At 44.0% G+C, this 13,783-nt stretch overlaps 64 non-coding genes across 64 annotated transcripts; all 64 read left to right on the forward strand.

Moving 5' to 3' along the window:
• Positions 1 to 78: 78 nt before the first annotated feature.
• Positions 79 to 151, forward strand: TRNAI-AAU (transfer RNA isoleucine (anticodon AAU)). Its single transcript has one exon. It is a non-coding gene; the product is annotated as a tRNA-Ile (tRNA).
• Positions 152 to 237: 86 nt separating this feature from the next.
• TRNAI-AAU (transfer RNA isoleucine (anticodon AAU)) lies at positions 238 to 311 on the forward strand. Its single transcript has one exon. It is a non-coding gene; the product is annotated as a tRNA-Ile (tRNA).
• An 85-nt stretch (positions 312 to 396) lies between these two features.
• On the forward strand, positions 397 to 470 carry TRNAI-AAU (transfer RNA isoleucine (anticodon AAU)). The gene has a single exon. It is a non-coding gene; the product is annotated as a tRNA-Ile (tRNA).
• An 85-nt stretch (positions 471 to 555) lies between these two features.
• TRNAI-AAU (transfer RNA isoleucine (anticodon AAU)) lies at positions 556 to 629 on the forward strand. The gene has a single exon. It is a non-coding gene; the product is annotated as a tRNA-Ile (tRNA).
• An 85-nt stretch (positions 630 to 714) lies between these two features.
• On the forward strand, positions 715 to 787 carry TRNAI-AAU (transfer RNA isoleucine (anticodon AAU)). The gene has a single exon. It is a non-coding gene; the product is annotated as a tRNA-Ile (tRNA).
• Positions 788 to 1,031: 244 nt separating this feature from the next.
• Positions 1,032 to 1,105, forward strand: TRNAI-AAU (transfer RNA isoleucine (anticodon AAU)). Its single transcript has one exon. It is a non-coding gene; the product is annotated as a tRNA-Ile (tRNA).
• Positions 1,106 to 1,189: 84 nt separating this feature from the next.
• Positions 1,190 to 1,263, forward strand: TRNAI-AAU (transfer RNA isoleucine (anticodon AAU)). Its single transcript has one exon. It is a non-coding gene; the product is annotated as a tRNA-Ile (tRNA).
• Positions 1,264 to 1,348: 85 nt separating this feature from the next.
• Positions 1,349 to 1,422, forward strand: TRNAI-AAU (transfer RNA isoleucine (anticodon AAU)). Its single transcript has one exon. It is a non-coding gene; the product is annotated as a tRNA-Ile (tRNA).
• An 85-nt stretch (positions 1,423 to 1,507) lies between these two features.
• On the forward strand, positions 1,508 to 1,581 carry TRNAI-AAU (transfer RNA isoleucine (anticodon AAU)). The gene has a single exon. It is a non-coding gene; the product is annotated as a tRNA-Ile (tRNA).
• Positions 1,582 to 1,667: 86 nt separating this feature from the next.
• TRNAI-AAU (transfer RNA isoleucine (anticodon AAU)) lies at positions 1,668 to 1,741 on the forward strand. The gene has a single exon. It is a non-coding gene; the product is annotated as a tRNA-Ile (tRNA).
• Positions 1,742 to 1,820: 79 nt separating this feature from the next.
• TRNAI-AAU (transfer RNA isoleucine (anticodon AAU)) lies at positions 1,821 to 1,894 on the forward strand. The gene has a single exon. It is a non-coding gene; the product is annotated as a tRNA-Ile (tRNA).
• Positions 1,895 to 1,979: 85 nt separating this feature from the next.
• On the forward strand, positions 1,980 to 2,053 carry TRNAI-AAU (transfer RNA isoleucine (anticodon AAU)). Its single transcript has one exon. It is a non-coding gene; the product is annotated as a tRNA-Ile (tRNA).
• Positions 2,054 to 2,136: 83 nt separating this feature from the next.
• TRNAI-AAU (transfer RNA isoleucine (anticodon AAU)) lies at positions 2,137 to 2,210 on the forward strand. The gene has a single exon. It is a non-coding gene; the product is annotated as a tRNA-Ile (tRNA).
• Positions 2,211 to 2,295: 85 nt separating this feature from the next.
• Positions 2,296 to 2,369, forward strand: TRNAI-AAU (transfer RNA isoleucine (anticodon AAU)). The gene has a single exon. It is a non-coding gene; the product is annotated as a tRNA-Ile (tRNA).
• Positions 2,370 to 2,454: 85 nt separating this feature from the next.
• TRNAI-AAU (transfer RNA isoleucine (anticodon AAU)) lies at positions 2,455 to 2,528 on the forward strand. Its single transcript has one exon. It is a non-coding gene; the product is annotated as a tRNA-Ile (tRNA).
• An 84-nt stretch (positions 2,529 to 2,612) lies between these two features.
• Positions 2,613 to 2,687, forward strand: TRNAI-AAU (transfer RNA isoleucine (anticodon AAU)). Its single transcript has one exon. It is a non-coding gene; the product is annotated as a tRNA-Ile (tRNA).
• Positions 2,688 to 2,770: 83 nt separating this feature from the next.
• Positions 2,771 to 2,844, forward strand: TRNAI-AAU (transfer RNA isoleucine (anticodon AAU)). The gene has a single exon. It is a non-coding gene; the product is annotated as a tRNA-Ile (tRNA).
• Positions 2,845 to 2,929: 85 nt separating this feature from the next.
• TRNAI-AAU (transfer RNA isoleucine (anticodon AAU)) lies at positions 2,930 to 3,003 on the forward strand. Its single transcript has one exon. It is a non-coding gene; the product is annotated as a tRNA-Ile (tRNA).
• Positions 3,004 to 3,086: 83 nt separating this feature from the next.
• On the forward strand, positions 3,087 to 3,160 carry TRNAI-AAU (transfer RNA isoleucine (anticodon AAU)). Its single transcript has one exon. It is a non-coding gene; the product is annotated as a tRNA-Ile (tRNA).
• A 243-nt stretch (positions 3,161 to 3,403) lies between these two features.
• TRNAI-AAU (transfer RNA isoleucine (anticodon AAU)) lies at positions 3,404 to 3,477 on the forward strand. Its single transcript has one exon. It is a non-coding gene; the product is annotated as a tRNA-Ile (tRNA).
• An 85-nt stretch (positions 3,478 to 3,562) lies between these two features.
• On the forward strand, positions 3,563 to 3,635 carry TRNAI-AAU (transfer RNA isoleucine (anticodon AAU)). Its single transcript has one exon. It is a non-coding gene; the product is annotated as a tRNA-Ile (tRNA).
• A 244-nt stretch (positions 3,636 to 3,879) lies between these two features.
• On the forward strand, positions 3,880 to 3,953 carry TRNAI-AAU (transfer RNA isoleucine (anticodon AAU)). Its single transcript has one exon. It is a non-coding gene; the product is annotated as a tRNA-Ile (tRNA).
• Positions 3,954 to 4,037: 84 nt separating this feature from the next.
• TRNAI-AAU (transfer RNA isoleucine (anticodon AAU)) lies at positions 4,038 to 4,111 on the forward strand. The gene has a single exon. It is a non-coding gene; the product is annotated as a tRNA-Ile (tRNA).
• Positions 4,112 to 4,196: 85 nt separating this feature from the next.
• TRNAI-AAU (transfer RNA isoleucine (anticodon AAU)) lies at positions 4,197 to 4,270 on the forward strand. The gene has a single exon. It is a non-coding gene; the product is annotated as a tRNA-Ile (tRNA).
• Positions 4,271 to 4,355: 85 nt separating this feature from the next.
• Positions 4,356 to 4,429, forward strand: TRNAI-AAU (transfer RNA isoleucine (anticodon AAU)). Its single transcript has one exon. It is a non-coding gene; the product is annotated as a tRNA-Ile (tRNA).
• An 86-nt stretch (positions 4,430 to 4,515) lies between these two features.
• On the forward strand, positions 4,516 to 4,589 carry TRNAI-AAU (transfer RNA isoleucine (anticodon AAU)). Its single transcript has one exon. It is a non-coding gene; the product is annotated as a tRNA-Ile (tRNA).
• A 79-nt stretch (positions 4,590 to 4,668) lies between these two features.
• Positions 4,669 to 4,742, forward strand: TRNAI-AAU (transfer RNA isoleucine (anticodon AAU)). Its single transcript has one exon. It is a non-coding gene; the product is annotated as a tRNA-Ile (tRNA).
• An 85-nt stretch (positions 4,743 to 4,827) lies between these two features.
• Positions 4,828 to 4,901, forward strand: TRNAI-AAU (transfer RNA isoleucine (anticodon AAU)). The gene has a single exon. It is a non-coding gene; the product is annotated as a tRNA-Ile (tRNA).
• An 83-nt stretch (positions 4,902 to 4,984) lies between these two features.
• Positions 4,985 to 5,058, forward strand: TRNAI-AAU (transfer RNA isoleucine (anticodon AAU)). The gene has a single exon. It is a non-coding gene; the product is annotated as a tRNA-Ile (tRNA).
• An 85-nt stretch (positions 5,059 to 5,143) lies between these two features.
• TRNAI-AAU (transfer RNA isoleucine (anticodon AAU)) lies at positions 5,144 to 5,217 on the forward strand. Its single transcript has one exon. It is a non-coding gene; the product is annotated as a tRNA-Ile (tRNA).
• An 85-nt stretch (positions 5,218 to 5,302) lies between these two features.
• TRNAI-AAU (transfer RNA isoleucine (anticodon AAU)) lies at positions 5,303 to 5,376 on the forward strand. Its single transcript has one exon. It is a non-coding gene; the product is annotated as a tRNA-Ile (tRNA).
• Positions 5,377 to 5,460: 84 nt separating this feature from the next.
• TRNAI-AAU (transfer RNA isoleucine (anticodon AAU)) lies at positions 5,461 to 5,535 on the forward strand. Its single transcript has one exon. It is a non-coding gene; the product is annotated as a tRNA-Ile (tRNA).
• An 83-nt stretch (positions 5,536 to 5,618) lies between these two features.
• Positions 5,619 to 5,692, forward strand: TRNAI-AAU (transfer RNA isoleucine (anticodon AAU)). Its single transcript has one exon. It is a non-coding gene; the product is annotated as a tRNA-Ile (tRNA).
• Positions 5,693 to 5,777: 85 nt separating this feature from the next.
• Positions 5,778 to 5,851, forward strand: TRNAI-AAU (transfer RNA isoleucine (anticodon AAU)). Its single transcript has one exon. It is a non-coding gene; the product is annotated as a tRNA-Ile (tRNA).
• An 83-nt stretch (positions 5,852 to 5,934) lies between these two features.
• TRNAI-AAU (transfer RNA isoleucine (anticodon AAU)) lies at positions 5,935 to 6,008 on the forward strand. The gene has a single exon. It is a non-coding gene; the product is annotated as a tRNA-Ile (tRNA).
• Positions 6,009 to 6,093: 85 nt separating this feature from the next.
• On the forward strand, positions 6,094 to 6,167 carry TRNAI-AAU (transfer RNA isoleucine (anticodon AAU)). The gene has a single exon. It is a non-coding gene; the product is annotated as a tRNA-Ile (tRNA).
• Positions 6,168 to 6,251: 84 nt separating this feature from the next.
• TRNAI-AAU (transfer RNA isoleucine (anticodon AAU)) lies at positions 6,252 to 6,325 on the forward strand. The gene has a single exon. It is a non-coding gene; the product is annotated as a tRNA-Ile (tRNA).
• An 85-nt stretch (positions 6,326 to 6,410) lies between these two features.
• TRNAI-AAU (transfer RNA isoleucine (anticodon AAU)) lies at positions 6,411 to 6,484 on the forward strand. The gene has a single exon. It is a non-coding gene; the product is annotated as a tRNA-Ile (tRNA).
• A 241-nt stretch (positions 6,485 to 6,725) lies between these two features.
• On the forward strand, positions 6,726 to 6,799 carry TRNAI-AAU (transfer RNA isoleucine (anticodon AAU)). The gene has a single exon. It is a non-coding gene; the product is annotated as a tRNA-Ile (tRNA).
• Positions 6,800 to 6,884: 85 nt separating this feature from the next.
• Positions 6,885 to 6,958, forward strand: TRNAI-AAU (transfer RNA isoleucine (anticodon AAU)). Its single transcript has one exon. It is a non-coding gene; the product is annotated as a tRNA-Ile (tRNA).
• An 85-nt stretch (positions 6,959 to 7,043) lies between these two features.
• On the forward strand, positions 7,044 to 7,117 carry TRNAI-AAU (transfer RNA isoleucine (anticodon AAU)). The gene has a single exon. It is a non-coding gene; the product is annotated as a tRNA-Ile (tRNA).
• Positions 7,118 to 7,202: 85 nt separating this feature from the next.
• TRNAI-AAU (transfer RNA isoleucine (anticodon AAU)) lies at positions 7,203 to 7,276 on the forward strand. Its single transcript has one exon. It is a non-coding gene; the product is annotated as a tRNA-Ile (tRNA).
• An 85-nt stretch (positions 7,277 to 7,361) lies between these two features.
• Positions 7,362 to 7,435, forward strand: TRNAI-AAU (transfer RNA isoleucine (anticodon AAU)). The gene has a single exon. It is a non-coding gene; the product is annotated as a tRNA-Ile (tRNA).
• An 85-nt stretch (positions 7,436 to 7,520) lies between these two features.
• On the forward strand, positions 7,521 to 7,594 carry TRNAI-AAU (transfer RNA isoleucine (anticodon AAU)). The gene has a single exon. It is a non-coding gene; the product is annotated as a tRNA-Ile (tRNA).
• Positions 7,595 to 7,679: 85 nt separating this feature from the next.
• TRNAI-AAU (transfer RNA isoleucine (anticodon AAU)) lies at positions 7,680 to 7,753 on the forward strand. The gene has a single exon. It is a non-coding gene; the product is annotated as a tRNA-Ile (tRNA).
• Positions 7,754 to 7,838: 85 nt separating this feature from the next.
• On the forward strand, positions 7,839 to 7,912 carry TRNAI-AAU (transfer RNA isoleucine (anticodon AAU)). Its single transcript has one exon. It is a non-coding gene; the product is annotated as a tRNA-Ile (tRNA).
• An 83-nt stretch (positions 7,913 to 7,995) lies between these two features.
• On the forward strand, positions 7,996 to 8,072 carry TRNAI-AAU (transfer RNA isoleucine (anticodon AAU)). The gene has a single exon. It is a non-coding gene; the product is annotated as a tRNA-Ile (tRNA).
• An 83-nt stretch (positions 8,073 to 8,155) lies between these two features.
• Positions 8,156 to 8,229, forward strand: TRNAI-AAU (transfer RNA isoleucine (anticodon AAU)). Its single transcript has one exon. It is a non-coding gene; the product is annotated as a tRNA-Ile (tRNA).
• Positions 8,230 to 8,314: 85 nt separating this feature from the next.
• On the forward strand, positions 8,315 to 8,388 carry TRNAI-AAU (transfer RNA isoleucine (anticodon AAU)). The gene has a single exon. It is a non-coding gene; the product is annotated as a tRNA-Ile (tRNA).
• An 85-nt stretch (positions 8,389 to 8,473) lies between these two features.
• Positions 8,474 to 8,547, forward strand: TRNAI-AAU (transfer RNA isoleucine (anticodon AAU)). Its single transcript has one exon. It is a non-coding gene; the product is annotated as a tRNA-Ile (tRNA).
• Positions 8,548 to 8,632: 85 nt separating this feature from the next.
• On the forward strand, positions 8,633 to 8,706 carry TRNAI-AAU (transfer RNA isoleucine (anticodon AAU)). The gene has a single exon. It is a non-coding gene; the product is annotated as a tRNA-Ile (tRNA).
• An 85-nt stretch (positions 8,707 to 8,791) lies between these two features.
• TRNAI-AAU (transfer RNA isoleucine (anticodon AAU)) lies at positions 8,792 to 8,865 on the forward strand. The gene has a single exon. It is a non-coding gene; the product is annotated as a tRNA-Ile (tRNA).
• An 85-nt stretch (positions 8,866 to 8,950) lies between these two features.
• TRNAI-AAU (transfer RNA isoleucine (anticodon AAU)) lies at positions 8,951 to 9,024 on the forward strand. The gene has a single exon. It is a non-coding gene; the product is annotated as a tRNA-Ile (tRNA).
• An 85-nt stretch (positions 9,025 to 9,109) lies between these two features.
• On the forward strand, positions 9,110 to 9,183 carry TRNAI-AAU (transfer RNA isoleucine (anticodon AAU)). Its single transcript has one exon. It is a non-coding gene; the product is annotated as a tRNA-Ile (tRNA).
• An 85-nt stretch (positions 9,184 to 9,268) lies between these two features.
• Positions 9,269 to 9,342, forward strand: TRNAI-AAU (transfer RNA isoleucine (anticodon AAU)). Its single transcript has one exon. It is a non-coding gene; the product is annotated as a tRNA-Ile (tRNA).
• Positions 9,343 to 9,427: 85 nt separating this feature from the next.
• TRNAI-AAU (transfer RNA isoleucine (anticodon AAU)) lies at positions 9,428 to 9,501 on the forward strand. The gene has a single exon. It is a non-coding gene; the product is annotated as a tRNA-Ile (tRNA).
• Positions 9,502 to 9,744: 243 nt separating this feature from the next.
• TRNAI-AAU (transfer RNA isoleucine (anticodon AAU)) lies at positions 9,745 to 9,818 on the forward strand. Its single transcript has one exon. It is a non-coding gene; the product is annotated as a tRNA-Ile (tRNA).
• An 85-nt stretch (positions 9,819 to 9,903) lies between these two features.
• On the forward strand, positions 9,904 to 9,977 carry TRNAI-AAU (transfer RNA isoleucine (anticodon AAU)). Its single transcript has one exon. It is a non-coding gene; the product is annotated as a tRNA-Ile (tRNA).
• Positions 9,978 to 10,221: 244 nt separating this feature from the next.
• TRNAI-AAU (transfer RNA isoleucine (anticodon AAU)) lies at positions 10,222 to 10,295 on the forward strand. Its single transcript has one exon. It is a non-coding gene; the product is annotated as a tRNA-Ile (tRNA).
• Positions 10,296 to 10,539: 244 nt separating this feature from the next.
• On the forward strand, positions 10,540 to 10,613 carry TRNAI-AAU (transfer RNA isoleucine (anticodon AAU)). Its single transcript has one exon. It is a non-coding gene; the product is annotated as a tRNA-Ile (tRNA).
• Positions 10,614 to 10,698: 85 nt separating this feature from the next.
• On the forward strand, positions 10,699 to 10,772 carry TRNAI-AAU (transfer RNA isoleucine (anticodon AAU)). The gene has a single exon. It is a non-coding gene; the product is annotated as a tRNA-Ile (tRNA).
• An 85-nt stretch (positions 10,773 to 10,857) lies between these two features.
• On the forward strand, positions 10,858 to 10,931 carry TRNAI-AAU (transfer RNA isoleucine (anticodon AAU)). Its single transcript has one exon. It is a non-coding gene; the product is annotated as a tRNA-Ile (tRNA).
• An 85-nt stretch (positions 10,932 to 11,016) lies between these two features.
• TRNAI-AAU (transfer RNA isoleucine (anticodon AAU)) lies at positions 11,017 to 11,090 on the forward strand. Its single transcript has one exon. It is a non-coding gene; the product is annotated as a tRNA-Ile (tRNA).
• An 85-nt stretch (positions 11,091 to 11,175) lies between these two features.
• TRNAI-AAU (transfer RNA isoleucine (anticodon AAU)) lies at positions 11,176 to 11,249 on the forward strand. The gene has a single exon. It is a non-coding gene; the product is annotated as a tRNA-Ile (tRNA).
• Positions 11,250 to 13,783: the final 2,534 nt, after the last annotated feature.

Raw genomic sequence — 13,783 nt, forward strand, 5'->3', positions numbered from 1 at the left:
TGTTTTTTCTTTGGAAATTTGTAAAGTTTTGGCTTCATTTTAATATATTTGATATCTTGGAAAGCGTATGAACTGTGTGACCATTAGCTCAGTTGGTTAGAGCGTCGTGCTAATAACGCGAAGGTCGTGGGTTCGATCCTCCCATGGGCCATAGGTACTGTTTTTTCTTTGGAAATCCGTAAAGTTTTGGCTTCATTTTAATATATTTTATATCTTGGAAAATCAAAATAAGTGTGTGGCCCATTAGCTCAGTTGGTTAGAGCGTCGTGCTAATAACGCGAAGGTCGTGGGTTCGATCTCCCTATGGGCCATAGGTACTGTTTTTTCTGTGGAAATACGTAAAGTTTTGGCTTCATTTTAATATTTTTGATATCTTAAAAAGCGTATGAACTGTGTGGCCTATTAGCTCAGTTGGTTAGAGCGTCGTGCTAATAACGCGAAGGTCGTGGGTTCGATCCACCCATGGGCCATAGGTACGGTTTTTTCTTTGGAAATCCGTAAAGTTTTGGCTTCATTTTAATATTTTCGATATCTAAGAAAGCGTGTTAAGAGTGTGGCCCATTAGCTCAGTTGGCTAGAGCGTCGTGCTAATAACGCGAAGGTCGTGGATTCGATCCCCCCATGGGCCATAGGTACTGTTTTTTCTTTGGAAATTTGTAAAGTTTTGGCTTCATTTTAATATATTTGATATCTTGGAAAGCGTATGAACTGTGTGACCATTAGCTCAGTTGGTTAGAGCGTCGTGCTAATAACGCGAAGGTCGTGGGTTCGATCCTCCCATGGGCCATAGGTACTGTTTTTTCTTTGGAAATCCGTATTGTTTTGGCTTCGTTTTAATATATTTGATATCTTGGAAAGCGTATCAAGTGCGTGGCCCATTAGCTCAGTTGGTTAGAGCGTAGTGCGAATAACGCGAAGGTCGTGAGTTAGATCCCCCCATGGGCCATAGGTACCGTTTATTCTTTTGAAATCCGTATTGTTTTAGCTTCATTTAAATATATATGATATCTTTGAAAGCGTATCAATTGTGTGGCCCATTAGCTCAGTTGGTTAGAGCGTCGTGCTAATAACGCGAAGGTCGTGGGTTCGATCCACCCATGGGCCATAGATACTGTTTTTCTTTGGAAATCCGTAAATTTTTGGCTTCATTTTAATATATTTGATATCTTGGAAAGCATGTTAAGTGTGTGGCCCATTAGCTCAGTTGGTTAGAGCGTCGTGCTAATAACGCTAAGGTCGTGGGTTCGATCCCCCCATGGGTCATAGGTACTGGTTTTTCTTTGGAAATCCGTATTGTTTTGGCTTCGTTTTAATATATTTGATATCTTGGAAAGCGTATCAAGTGCGTGGCCCATTAGCTCAGTTGGTTAGAGCGTCGTGCTAATAACGCGAAGGTCGTGGGTTCAATCCCCGCATGGGCCATAGGTACTGTTTTTTCTTTGGAAATCCGTAAAGTTTTGGCTTCATTTTAATATTTTCGATATCTAAGAAAGCGTGTTAAGAGTGTGGCCCATTAGCTCAGTTGGTTAGAGCGTCGTGCTAATAACGCGAAGGTCGTGGGTTCGATCCTCCCATGGGCCACAGGTACTGTTTTTTCTTTGGAAATCCGTAAAGTTTTGGCTTCATTTTAATATATTTTATATCTTGGAAAATCAGAATAAGTGTGTGGCCCATTAGCTCAGTTGGTTAGAGCGTCGTGCTAATAACGCGAAGGTCGTGGGTTCGATCCCGCTATGGGTCCTAGGAACATTTTTTTTTTCGAAATCCGTAAAGTTTTGGCTTCATTTTAATATATTTGATATATTGGAAAGGAAGTGTTTGGCCCATTAGCTCAGTTGGTTAGAGCGTCGTGCTAATAACGCGAAGGTCGTGGGTTCGATCTCCCTATGGGCCATAGGTACTGTTTTTTCTGTGGAAATACGTAAAGTTTTGGCTTCATTTTAATATTTTTGATATCTTAAAAAGCGTATGAACTGTGTGGCCTATTAGCTCAGTTGGTTAGAGCGTCGTGCTAATAACGCGAAGGTCGTGGGTTCGATCCACCCATGGGCCATAGGTACAGTTTTTTCTTCGAAATCTGTAACGTTTTGGCTTCATTTTAATATATTTGATATCTTGGAAAGAAATGAACTGTGTGGCCCATTAGCTCAGTTGGTTAGAGCGTCGTGCTAATAACGCGAAGGTCGTGAGTTAGATCCCCCCATGGGCCATAGGTACTGTTTATTCTTTGGAAATCCGTATTGTTTTAGCTTCATTTAAATATATTTGATATCTTGGAAAGCGTATCAATTGTGTGGCCCATTAGCTCAGTTGGTTAGAGCGTCGTGCTAATAACGCGAAGGTCGTGGGTTCGATCCACCCATGGGCCATAGATACTGTTTTTTCTTTGGAAATCCGTAAATTTTTGGCTTCATTTTAATATATTTGATATCTTGGAAAGCATGTTAAGTGTGTGGCCCATTAGCTCAGTTGGTTAGAGCGTCGTGCTAATAACGCTAAGGTCGTGGGTTCGATCCCCCCATGGGCCATAGGTACTGGTTTTTCTTTGGAAATCCGTATTGTTTTGGCTTCGTTTTAATATATTTGATATCTTGGAAAGCGTATCAAGTGCGTGGCCCATTAGCTCAGTTGGTTAGAGCGTCGTGCTAATAACGCGAAGGTCGTGGGTTCGATCCCCCTTGGGCCATAAGTGCTGTTTTTCTTTGAAAATCCGTAAAGTTTTGGCTTCATTTTAATATATTTTATATCTTGGAAAGCATAATAAGTGTGTGGCCCATTAGCTCAGTTGGTTAGAGCGTCGTGCTAATAACGCGAAGGTCGTGGGTTCGATCCCCCCATGGGCCATAGGTACTGTTTTTTCTTTGGAAATCCGTAAAGTTTTGGCTTCATTTTAATATATTTGATATCTTGGAAAGCGTATGAGCTGTGTGGCCCATTAGCTCAGTTGGTTAGAGCGTCGTGCTAATAACGCGAAGGTCGTGGGTTCGATCCCTCCATGGGCCATAGGTACAGTTTTTCTTCGAAATCTGTAACGTTTTGGCTTCATTTTAATATATTTGATATCTTGGAAAGCATATGAACTGTGTGGCCCATTAGCTCAGTTGGTTAGAGCCTCGTGCTAATAACGCGAAGGTCGTGGGTTCGATCCCCACTTGGGCCATAGGTGCTGTTTTTTCTTTGAAAATCCGTAAAGTTTTGGCTTCATTTTAATATATTTGATATCTGGGAAAGCGTACTAAAAGTGTGGCCCATTAGCTCAGTACGTTAGAGCGTCGTGCTAATAGCTTGAAGGTCGTGGGTTCGATCCCCCCATGGGCCATAGGTACAGTTTTTTCTTCGAAATCTGTAACGTTTTGGCTTCATTTTAATATATTTGATATCTTGGAAAGCATGTTAAGAGTGTGGCCCATTAGCTCAGTTGGCTAGAGCGTCGTGCTAATAACGCGAAGGTCGTGGATTCGATCCCCCCATGGGCCATAGGTACTGTTTTTTCTTTGGAAATTTGTAAAGTTTTGGCTTCATTTTAATATATTTGATATCTTGGAAAGCGTATGAACTGTGTGACCATTAGCTCAGTTGGTTAGAGCGTCGTGCTAATAACGCGAAGGTCGTGGGTTCGATCCTCCCATGGGCCATAGGTACTGTTTTTTCTTTGGAAATCCGTATTGTTTTGGCTTCGTTTTAATATATTTGATATCTTGGAAAGCGTATCAAGTGCGTGGCCCATTAGCTCAGTTGGTTAGAGCGTAGTGCGAATAACGCGAAGGTCGTGAGTTAGATCCCCCCATGGGCCATAGGTACCGTTTATTCTTTGGAAATCCGTATTGTTTTAGCTTCATTTAAATATATATGATATCTTTGAAAGCGTATCAATTGTGTGGCCCATTAGCTCAGTTGGTTAGAGCGTCGTGCTAATAACGCGAAGGTCGTGGGTTCGATCCACCCATGGGCCATAGATACTGTTTTTCTTTGGAAATCCGTAAATTTTTGGCTTCATTTTAATATATTTGATATCTTGGAAAGCATGTTAAGTGTGTGGCCCATTAGCTCAGTTGGTTAGAGCGTCGTGCTAATAACGCTAAGGTCGTGGGTTCGATCCCCCCATGGGTCATAGGTACTGGTTTTTCTTTGGAAATCCGTATTGTTTTGGCTTCGTTTTAATATATTTGATATCTTGGAAAGCGTATCAAGTGCGTGGCCCATTAGCTCAGTTGGTTAGAGCGTCGTGCTAATAACGCGAAGGTCGTGGGTTCAATCCCCGCATGGGCCATAGGTACTGTTTTTTCTTTGGAAATCCGTAAAGTTTTGGCTTCATTTTAATATTTTCGATATCTAAGAAAGCGTGTTAAGAGTGTGGCCCATTAGCTCAGTTGGTTAGAGCGTCGTGCTAATAACGCGAAGGTCGTGGGTTCGATCCTCCCATGGGCCACAGGTACTGTTTTTTCTTTGGAAATCCGTAAAGTTTTGGCTTCATTTTAATATATTTTATATCTTGGAAAATCAGAATAAGTGTGTGGCCCATTAGCTCAGTTGGTTAGAGCGTCGTGCTAATAACGCGAAGGTCGTGGGTTCGATCCCGCTATGGGTCCTAGGAACATTTTTTTTTTCGAAATCCGTAAAGTTTTGGCTTCATTTTAATATATTTGATATATTGGAAAGGAAGTGTTTGGCCCATTAGCTCAGTTGGTTAGAGCGTCGTGCTAATAACGCGAAGGTCGTGGGTTCGATCTCCCTATGGGCCATAGGTACTGTTTTTTCTGTGGAAATACGTAAAGTTTTGGCTTCATTTTAATATTTTTGATATCTTAAAAAGCGTATGAACTGTGTGGCCTATTAGCTCAGTTGGTTAGAGCGTCGTGCTAATAACGCGAAGGTCGTGGGTTCGATCCACCCATGGGCCATAGGCACAGTTTTTTCTTCGAAATCTGTAACGTTTTGGCTTCATTTTAATATATTTGATATCTTGGAAAGAAATGAACTGTGTGGCCCATTAGCTCAGTTGGTTAGAGCGTCGTGCTAATAACGCGAAGGTCGTGAGTTAGATCCCCCCATGGGCCATAGGTACTGTTTATTCTTTGGAAATCCGTATTGTTTTAGCTTCATTTAAATATATTTGATATCTTGGAAAGCGTATCAATTGTGTGGCCCATTAGCTCAGTTGGTTAGAGCGTCGTGCTAATAACGCGAAGGTCGTGGGTTCGATCCACCCATGGGCCATAGATACTGTTTTTTCTTTGGAAATCCGTAAATTTTTGGCTTCATTTTAATATATTTGATATCTTGGAAAGCATGTTAAGTGTGTGGCCCATTAGCTCAGTTGGTTAGAGCGTCGTGCTAATAACGCTAAGGTCGTGGGTTCGATCCCCCCATGGGCCATAGGTACTGGTTTTTCTTTGGAAATCCGTATTGTTTTGGCTTCGTTTTAATATATTTGATATCTTGGAAAGCGTATCAAGTGCGTGGCCCATTAGCTCAGTTGGTTAGAGCGTCGTGCTAATAACGCGAAGGTCGTGGGTTCGATCCCCCTTGGGCCATAAGTGCTGTTTTTCTTTGAAAATCCGTAAAGTTTTGGCTTCATTTTAATATATTTTATATCTTGGAAAGCATAATAAGTGTGTGGCCCATTAGCTCAGTTGGTTAGAGCGTCGTGCTAATAACGCGAAGGTCGTGGGTTCGATCCCCCCATGGGCCATAGGTACTGTTTTTTCTTTGGAAATCCGTAAAGTTTTGGCTTCATTTTAATATATTTGATATCTTGGAAAGCGTATGAGCTGTGTGGCCCATTAGCTCAGTTGGTTAGAGCGTCGTGCTAATAACGCGAAGGTCGTGGGTTCGATCCCTCCATGGGCCATAGGTACAGTTTTTCTTCGAAATCTGTAACGTTTTGGCTTCATTTTAATATATTTGATATCTTGGAAAGCATATGAACTGTGTGGCCCATTAGCTCAGTTGGTTAGAGCCTCGTGCTAATAACGCGAAGGTCGTGGGTTCGATCCCCACTTGGGCCATAGGTGCTGTTTTTTCTTTGAAAATCCGTAAAGTTTTGGCTTCATTTTAATATATTTGATATCTGGGAAAGCGTACTAAAAGTGTGGCCCATTAGCTCAGTACGTTAGAGCGTCGTGCTAATAACTTGAAGGTCGTGGGTTCGATCCCCCCATGGGCCATAGGTACAGTTTTTTCTTCGAAATCTGTAACGTTTTGGCTTCATTTTAATATATTTGATATCTTGGAAAGCATGTTAAGAGTGTGGCCCATTAGCTCAGTTGGTTAGAGCGTCGTGCTAATAACGCGAAGGTCGTGGGTTCAATCCCCGCATGGGCCATAGGTACTGTTTTTTCTTTGGAAATCCGTAAAGTTTTGGCTTCATTTTAATATTTTCGATATCTAAGAAAGCGTGTTAAGAGTGTGGCCCATTAGCTCAGTTGGTTAGAGCGTCGTGCTAATAACGCGAAGGTCGTGGGTTCGATCCCCCCATGGGCCATAGGTACTGGTTTTTCTTTGGAAATCCGTATTGTTTTGGCTTCGTTTTAATATATTTGATATCTTGGAAAGCGTATCCAGTGCGTGGCCCATTAGCTCTGTTGGTTAGAGCGTCGTGCTAATAACGCGAAGGTCGTGGGTTCGATCCCCTTGGGCCATAGGTGCTGTTTTTCTTTGAAAATCCGTAAAGTTTTGGCTTCATTTTAATATATTTTATATCTTGGAAAGCATGTTAAGAGTGTGGCCCATTAGCTCAGTTGGTTAGAGCGTCGTGCTAATAACGCGAAGGTCGTGGGTTCGATCCCCCCATGGGCCATAGGTACTGTTTTTTCTTTGGAAATCCGTAAAGTTTTTGCTTCATTTTAATATATTTGATATCTTGGAAAGCGTATGAACTGTGTGGTCCATTAGCTCAGTTGGTTAGAGCGTCGTGCTAATAACGCGAAGGTCGTGGGTTCGATCCCCCCACGGGCCATAGGTACTGATTTTTCTTTGGAAATCCGTAAAGTTTTGGCTTCATTTTAATATATTTGATATCTTGGAAAGCGTATGAACTGTGTGGCCCATTAGCTCAGTTGGTTAGAGCGTCGTGCTAATATCGCGAAGGTCGTGGGTTCGATCCCCCCATGGGCCATAGGTACTGTTTTTTCTTTGGAAATCCCTAAAGTTTTGGCTTCATTTTAATATATTTGATATCTTGGAAAGCGTATGAACTGTGTGGCCCATTAGCTCAGTTGGTTAGAGCGTCGTGCTAATAACGCGAAGGTCGTGGGTTCGATCCCCACTTGGGCCATAGGTGCTGTTTTTTCTTTGAAAATCCGTTAAGTTTTGGCTTCATTTTAATATATTTGATATCTGGGAAAGCGTACTAAAAGTGTGGCCCATTAGCTCAGTAGGTTAGGGCGTCGTGCTAATAACTTGAAGGTCGTGGGTTAGATCCCCCCATGGGCCATAGGTACTGTTTATTCTTTGGAAATCCGTATTGTTTTGGCTTCATTTAAATATATTTGATATCTTGGAAAGCGTATCAATTGTGTGGCCCATTAGCTCAGTTGGTTAGAGCGTCGTGCTAATAACGCGAAGGTCGTGGGTTCGATCCACCCATGGGCCATAGATACTGTTTTTTCTTTGGAAATCCGTAAAGTTTTGGCTTCATTTTAATATATTTGATATCTTGGAAAGCATGTTAAGTATGTGGCCCATTAGCTCAGTTGGTTAGAGCGTCGTGCTAATAACGCGAAGGTCGTGGGTTCGATCCACCCATGGGCCATAGGTACTTTTTTTTCTTTGGAAATCCGTAAAGTTTTGGCTTCATTTTAATATATTTGATATCTTGGAAAGCGTATGAACTGTGTGGCCCATTAGTCCAGTTGGTTAGAGCGTCGTGCTAATAACGCGAAGATCGTGGGTTCGATCCCCCCATGGGCAATAAGTACTGTTTTTTCTTTGGAAATCCGTAAAGTTTTGGCTTCATTTTAATATATTTGATATCTTGGAAAGCATGTTAAGTATGTGGCCCATTAGCTCAGTTGGTTAGAGCGTCGTGCTAATAACGCGAAGGTCGTGGGTTCGATCCCCCACGGGCCATAGGTACTGTTTTTTCTTTGGAAATCCCTAAAGTTTTGGCTTCATTTTAATATATTTGATATCTTGGAAAGCGTATGAACTGTGTGGCCCATTAGCTCAGTTGGTTAGAGCGTCGTGCTAATAACGCGAAGGTCGTGGGTTCGATCCCCACTTGGGCCATAGGTGCTGTTTTTTCTTTGAAAATCCGTAAAGTTTTGGCTTCATTTTAATATATTTGATATCTGGGAAAGCGTACTAAAAGTGTGGCCCATTAGCTCAGTAGGTTAGAGCGTCGTGCTAATAACTTGAAGGTCGTGGGTTAGATCCCCCCATGGGCCATAGGTACTGTTTATTCTTTAGAAATCCGTATTGTTTTGGCTTCATTTAAATATATTTGATATCTTGGAAAGTGTCTCAATTGTGTGGCCCATTAGCTCAGTTGGTTAGAGCGTCGTGCTAATAACGCGAAGGTCGAGGGTTCGATCCACCCATGGGCCATAGATACTGTTTTTTCTTTGGAAATCCGTAAAGTTTTGGCTTCATTTTAATATATTTGATATCTTGGAAAGCATGTTAAGTATGTGGCCCATTAGCTCAGTTGGTTAGAGCGTCGTGCTAATAACGCGAAGATCGTGGGTTCGATCCCCCCATGGGCAATAAGTACTGTTTTTTCTTTGGAAATCCGTAAAGTTTTTGCTTCATTTTAATATATTTGATATCTTGGAAAGCGTATGAACTGTGTGGCCCATTAGCTCAGTTGGTTAGAGCGTCGTGCTAATAACGCGAAGGTCGTGGGTTCGATCCCCACTTGGGCCATAGGTGCTGTTTTTTCTTTGAAAATCCGTAAAGTTTTGGCTTCATTTTAATATATTTGATATCTGGGAAAGCGTACTAAAAGTGTGGCCCATTAGCTCAGTAGGTTAGAGCGTCGTGCTAATAACTTGAAGGTCGTGGGTTAGATCCCCCCATGGGCCATAGGTACTGTTTATTCTTTGGAAATCCGTATTGTTTTGGCTTCATTTAAATATATTTGATATCTTGGAAAGCGTATCAATTGTGTGGCCCATTAGCTCAGTTGGTTAGAGCGTCGTGCTAATAACGCGAAGGTCGTGGGTTCGATCCACCCATGGGCCATAGATACTGTTTTTTCTTTGGAAATCCGTAAAGTTTTGGCTTCATTTTAATATATTTGATATCTTGGAAAGCATGTTAAGTATGTGGCCCATTAGCTCAGTTGGTTAGAGCGTCGTGCTAATAACGCGAAGGTCGTGGGTTCGATCCACCCATGGGCCATAGGTACTTTTTTTTCTTTGGAAATCCGTAAAGTTTTGGCTTCATTTTAATATATTTGATATCTTGGAAAGCATGTTAAGTATGTGGCCCATTAGCTCAGTTGGTTAGAGCGTCGTGCTAATAACGCGAAGATCGTGGGTTCGATCCCCCCATGGGCAATAAGTACTGTTTTTTCTTTGGAAATCCGTAAAGTTTTTGCTTCATTTTAATATATTTGATATCTTGGAAAGCGTATGAACTGTGTGGTCCATTAGCTCAGTTGGTTAGAGCGTGTGCTAATAACGCGAAGGTCGTGGGTTCGATCCCCCCACGGGCCATAGGTACTGATTTTTCTTTGGAAATCCGTAAAGTTTTGGCTTCATTTTAATATATTTGATATCTTGGAAAGCGTATGAACTGTGTGGCCCATTAGCTCAGTTGGTTAGAGCGTCGTGCTAATATCGCGAAGGTCGTGGGTTCGATCCCCCCATGGGCCATAGGTACTGTTTTTTCTTTGGAAATCCCTAAAGTTTTGGCTTCATTTTAATATATTTGATATCTTGGAAAGCGTATGAACTGTGTGGCCCATTAGCTCAGTTGGTTAGAGCGTCGTGCTAATAACGCGAAGGTCGTGGGTTCGATCCCCACTTGGGCCATAGGTGCTGTTTTTTCTTTGAAAATCCGTAAAGTTTTGGCTTCATTTTAATATATTTGATATCTGGGAAAGCGTACTAAAAGTGTGGCCCATTAGCTCAGTAGGTTAGAGCGTCGTGCTAATAACTTGAAGGTCGTCGGTTAGATCCCCCCATGGGCCATAGGTACTGCTTTTTCTTTGGAAATCCGTAAAGTTTTTGCTTCATTTTAATATATTTGATATCTTGGAAAGCGTATGAACTGTGTGGCCCATTAGCTCAGTTGGTTAGAGCGTCGTGCTAATAACGCGAAGGTCGTGGGTTCGATCCCCCCATGGGCCATAGGTACTGTTTTTTCTTTGGAAATCCGTAAAGTTTTGGCTTCATTTTAATATTTTCGATATCTTGGAAAGTGTGTTAAGAGTGTGGCCCAATAGCTCAGTTGGCTAGAGCGTCGTGCTAATAACGCGAAGGTCTTGGATTCGATCTCCCCATGTGCAATAGGTACTGTTTTTTCTTTGGAAATCCGTAAAGTTTTGGCTTCATTTTAATATATTTGATATCTTGGAAAGCGTATGAACTGTGTGGCCCATTAGCTCTGTTGGTTAGAGCGTCGTGCTAATAACGCGAAGGTCGTGGGTTCGATCCCCCCATGGGCCATAGGTACTGTTTTTTCTTTGGAAATCCGTAAAGTTTTGGCTTCATTTTAATATATTTGATATCTTGGAAAGCGTATGAACTGTGTGGCCCATTAGCCCAGTTGGTTAGAGCGTCGTGCTAATAACGCGAAGATCGTGGGTTCGATCCCCCCATGGGCCATAGGTACTGTTTTTTCTTTGGAAATCCGTAAAGTTTTTGCTTCATTTTAATATATTTGATATCTTGGGAAGCGTATGAACTGTTTGGCCCATTAGCTCAGTTGGTTAGAGCGTCGTGCTAATAACGCGAAGGTCGTGGGTTCGATCCCCCCACGGGCCATAGGTACTGATTTTTCTTTGGAATTTCGTAAAGTTTTGGCTTCATTTTAATATATTTGATATCTTGGAAAGCGTATGAACTGTGTGGCCCATTAGCTCAGTTGGTTAGAGCGTCGTGCTAATAACGCGAAGGTCGTGGGTTCGATCCCCCCATGGGCCATAGGTACTGTTTTTTCTTTGGAAATCCGTAAAGTTTTGGCTTCATTTTAATATATTTGATATCTTGGAAAGCATGTTAAGTGTGTGGCCCATTAGCTCAGTTGGTTAGAGCGTCGTGCTAATTACGCGAAGGTCGTGGGTTCAATCCCCCCATGGGTCATAGGTACTGTTTTTTCTTTGGAAATCCGTAAAGTTTTGGCTTCATTTTAATATTTTCGATATCTTGGAAAGTGTGTTAAGAGTGTGGCCCAATAGCTCAGTTGGGAGATTCGCGTTTTGGTTTTCGTCGAGTGCGGTCGCGTTTTTCTCTCGCTCCGTCCTCGGCTTCTCCTCTTGCTCGCGGGTTTTTTTCGGCCTTTTGGCTTTTTTATTCGTTTCCTTGCGTGAGTTTCTTTTTTGCTGTCTATTTTGAGTCGGGTTTCTCGCGTTTTGGGCTCTGCCTCGGGCAGAGTCCCGTTATTTTTTCAACTAATCTATTATTGTTACTAATCTACTTACACGATGGAAGTTTTGAAACGTTCGGTTTTTGTAGAATGTCAGGAGCGCGTTGTTTCGAAGATTGAAGAGGCTTTGTCATTGACTTTTGGTGCGGATTCTTATTCGTCGGTGGTGAGTACGAAAGGCGGATTTTTCGTAACATTTGTGTCGTTGGAAGATGCGGATAATTGCGCAGAATTAGGTCTTGGGCTCGAGGCGGAAGACTGCGTGGTGCGTAAAGTCGGGAGTCGCGAGATCATTGCTACCTTTTTTGATCTCCCGGAGTTTGTATCGGATGACGTTTTAAAGGCAAAGTTGCTGCTTTATAATTGCGAGTTAAAAAGTGAGGTGGTTTGGGAGCGTACAAATGGCAAGTATTACGGGCAACGATCGATAAAGGTTTCGCTACCAGAGGGTGTCTCTAGCTTACCTTATAGTTTGCGTTTGGTCGACGTCATGGGGCTCGAAAGCTCCTACCGCGTTCGGCATGATCGGCAGGGCAAAGTTTGTAATAAGTGTCTGTCTAACTCTCACCTCTACAAGGACTGTCCTCTCTTCGTTTGCCGCCGGTGTGACGCTCAGGGGCATATCGCGCGGGTTTGCCCCAATGTTGATATACCTCGTCGTTTACCTCCTGCTGCACCTTCTGTCGACTTGCCGGTTATTGTTTCTTCCGCCGAGGTTATCCCGGAGGGCGGGTCACCAGTTGCAGCGCCTGGAGACTCTGAAGTACTGGTTGCGGCTCAGAAACGTCCAGTTTCTAGTAGTGAGGGTGAACCTTCTGTTTCGCCCGAGGATGGCCAGGGCGACTGGCGTGTTGTCGGTGGTAAGCAGGGGCTGAAACGACCTAAGTCAGACCTCCCCTTGCTTGGTCGGCCTCCTTCTCCACGTCTTATCGCTGACCCGGTAACCCCTCCGCTGCTCTCGCCCTTCAATGATAAAAATCGTTTCTCTTAACGTCCGCGGTTTGCGGGCTCTGGCGAAGATGAAAGAACTGGTTGAATGGAGCAAGGGTTTCGACGTTTTGTGTCTCCAAGAGACTCACTGGTCGGGCTCCCATGTCGCGGTTTTTCGGTCTCTTTGGCGCGGTCCCATTTATTTTGATAATGACCCTGTTTCCGGTTTTCGCGGTGTTGCCATTTGCATTCGGGCGGGTCTTGAAGTTTTGCCTTCCCGCGTCCTACGTAGTGGGGAGGGCCGGTTTATTTTGGCGTCTTTGTCCATTGACAGCGAACCTCTGGATATCGTGAACGTGTATCTTCCGAATGTCGCGCCCGATCGTTTGCCCTTTTATGACCGCTTGCGGGGGGTGGTCTCGCGCTGTTCGCGTCCCCTAGTCGTCGGGGACTTTAACGACGTAGCGCAGCCGGGTCTGGATCGCCGACCATTGTCTGGTTCCTCTTCGCGTTTGTGCTCGACTGCCTTATTCCGATTTCTACGTGATACCCACCTCATTGACGTTTGGCGCGCAACACATGCGGACAACTTTGACTGGACCTGGTCCGGTCCCGTGTATGGCTCTTATCTTCAATCGCGCATCGACTATGTTCTCCTTGCCGGGGAGGATCGTCAGAATGTTACGACCTGTCAGATCTTACCGTGTCCCCTTTCGGATCATCGCGCCCTTGAACTTCGTCTCGTCTTGGACGGCGTTAAGATGGGCCCAGGTACGTGGTCTTTTAATGCGCGTCTCTTGCAGTTCGACGCCTACCGCCAGGCGGTCTCACGCATTCTTCGCCGGAGTCGCCAACGCTTTCGCGAATCGCCGGACAAATTTGCATGGTACGAAGCTTTAAAGCAGTCCCTACGCGAACATGCCATGTGGTACGGGAAGGTTCAAGCCTCGCGTGATCGCGCCGAACGAACTCGCTTACGCGAAGCCTTGTCCAAGACTCAGCTGGCCGCATCTAATTCCTCGGTTGGTCTCGCGGACTTTCTTGTGGCGAAGGAGGCCTTAAACGACTTCGACAGGGGGGTGCTGCAGGGGGCAGTAGTTCGGGCTAACCAGCAATGGCGCTCGGCCGGTGAGCGTCCTACGTCCTTTTTTCTCCGCCTGGAACGTCATCGGCAGTCTTCTAAGTCGATCAAATGTGTCTTCGCGCAGCTCCTCACGGAACCGGGGGCCGTTCGGCAGCGCTATTTTGAACACTTCGCGGCGATGTCTCGTAGACGTCCTACGGACCGGGCTGTAATTGACTTTTACGCGTCTTTCGTTAC

Source organism: Phalangium opilio, unplaced genomic scaffold, assembly GCF_054372755.1.
Source record: "Phalangium opilio isolate 3A_F unplaced genomic scaffold, DU_Popi_V2 ptg000011l_1, whole genome shotgun sequence".
Classification (NCBI taxonomy): domain Eukaryota; kingdom Metazoa; phylum Arthropoda; class Arachnida; order Opiliones; family Phalangiidae; genus Phalangium; species Phalangium opilio.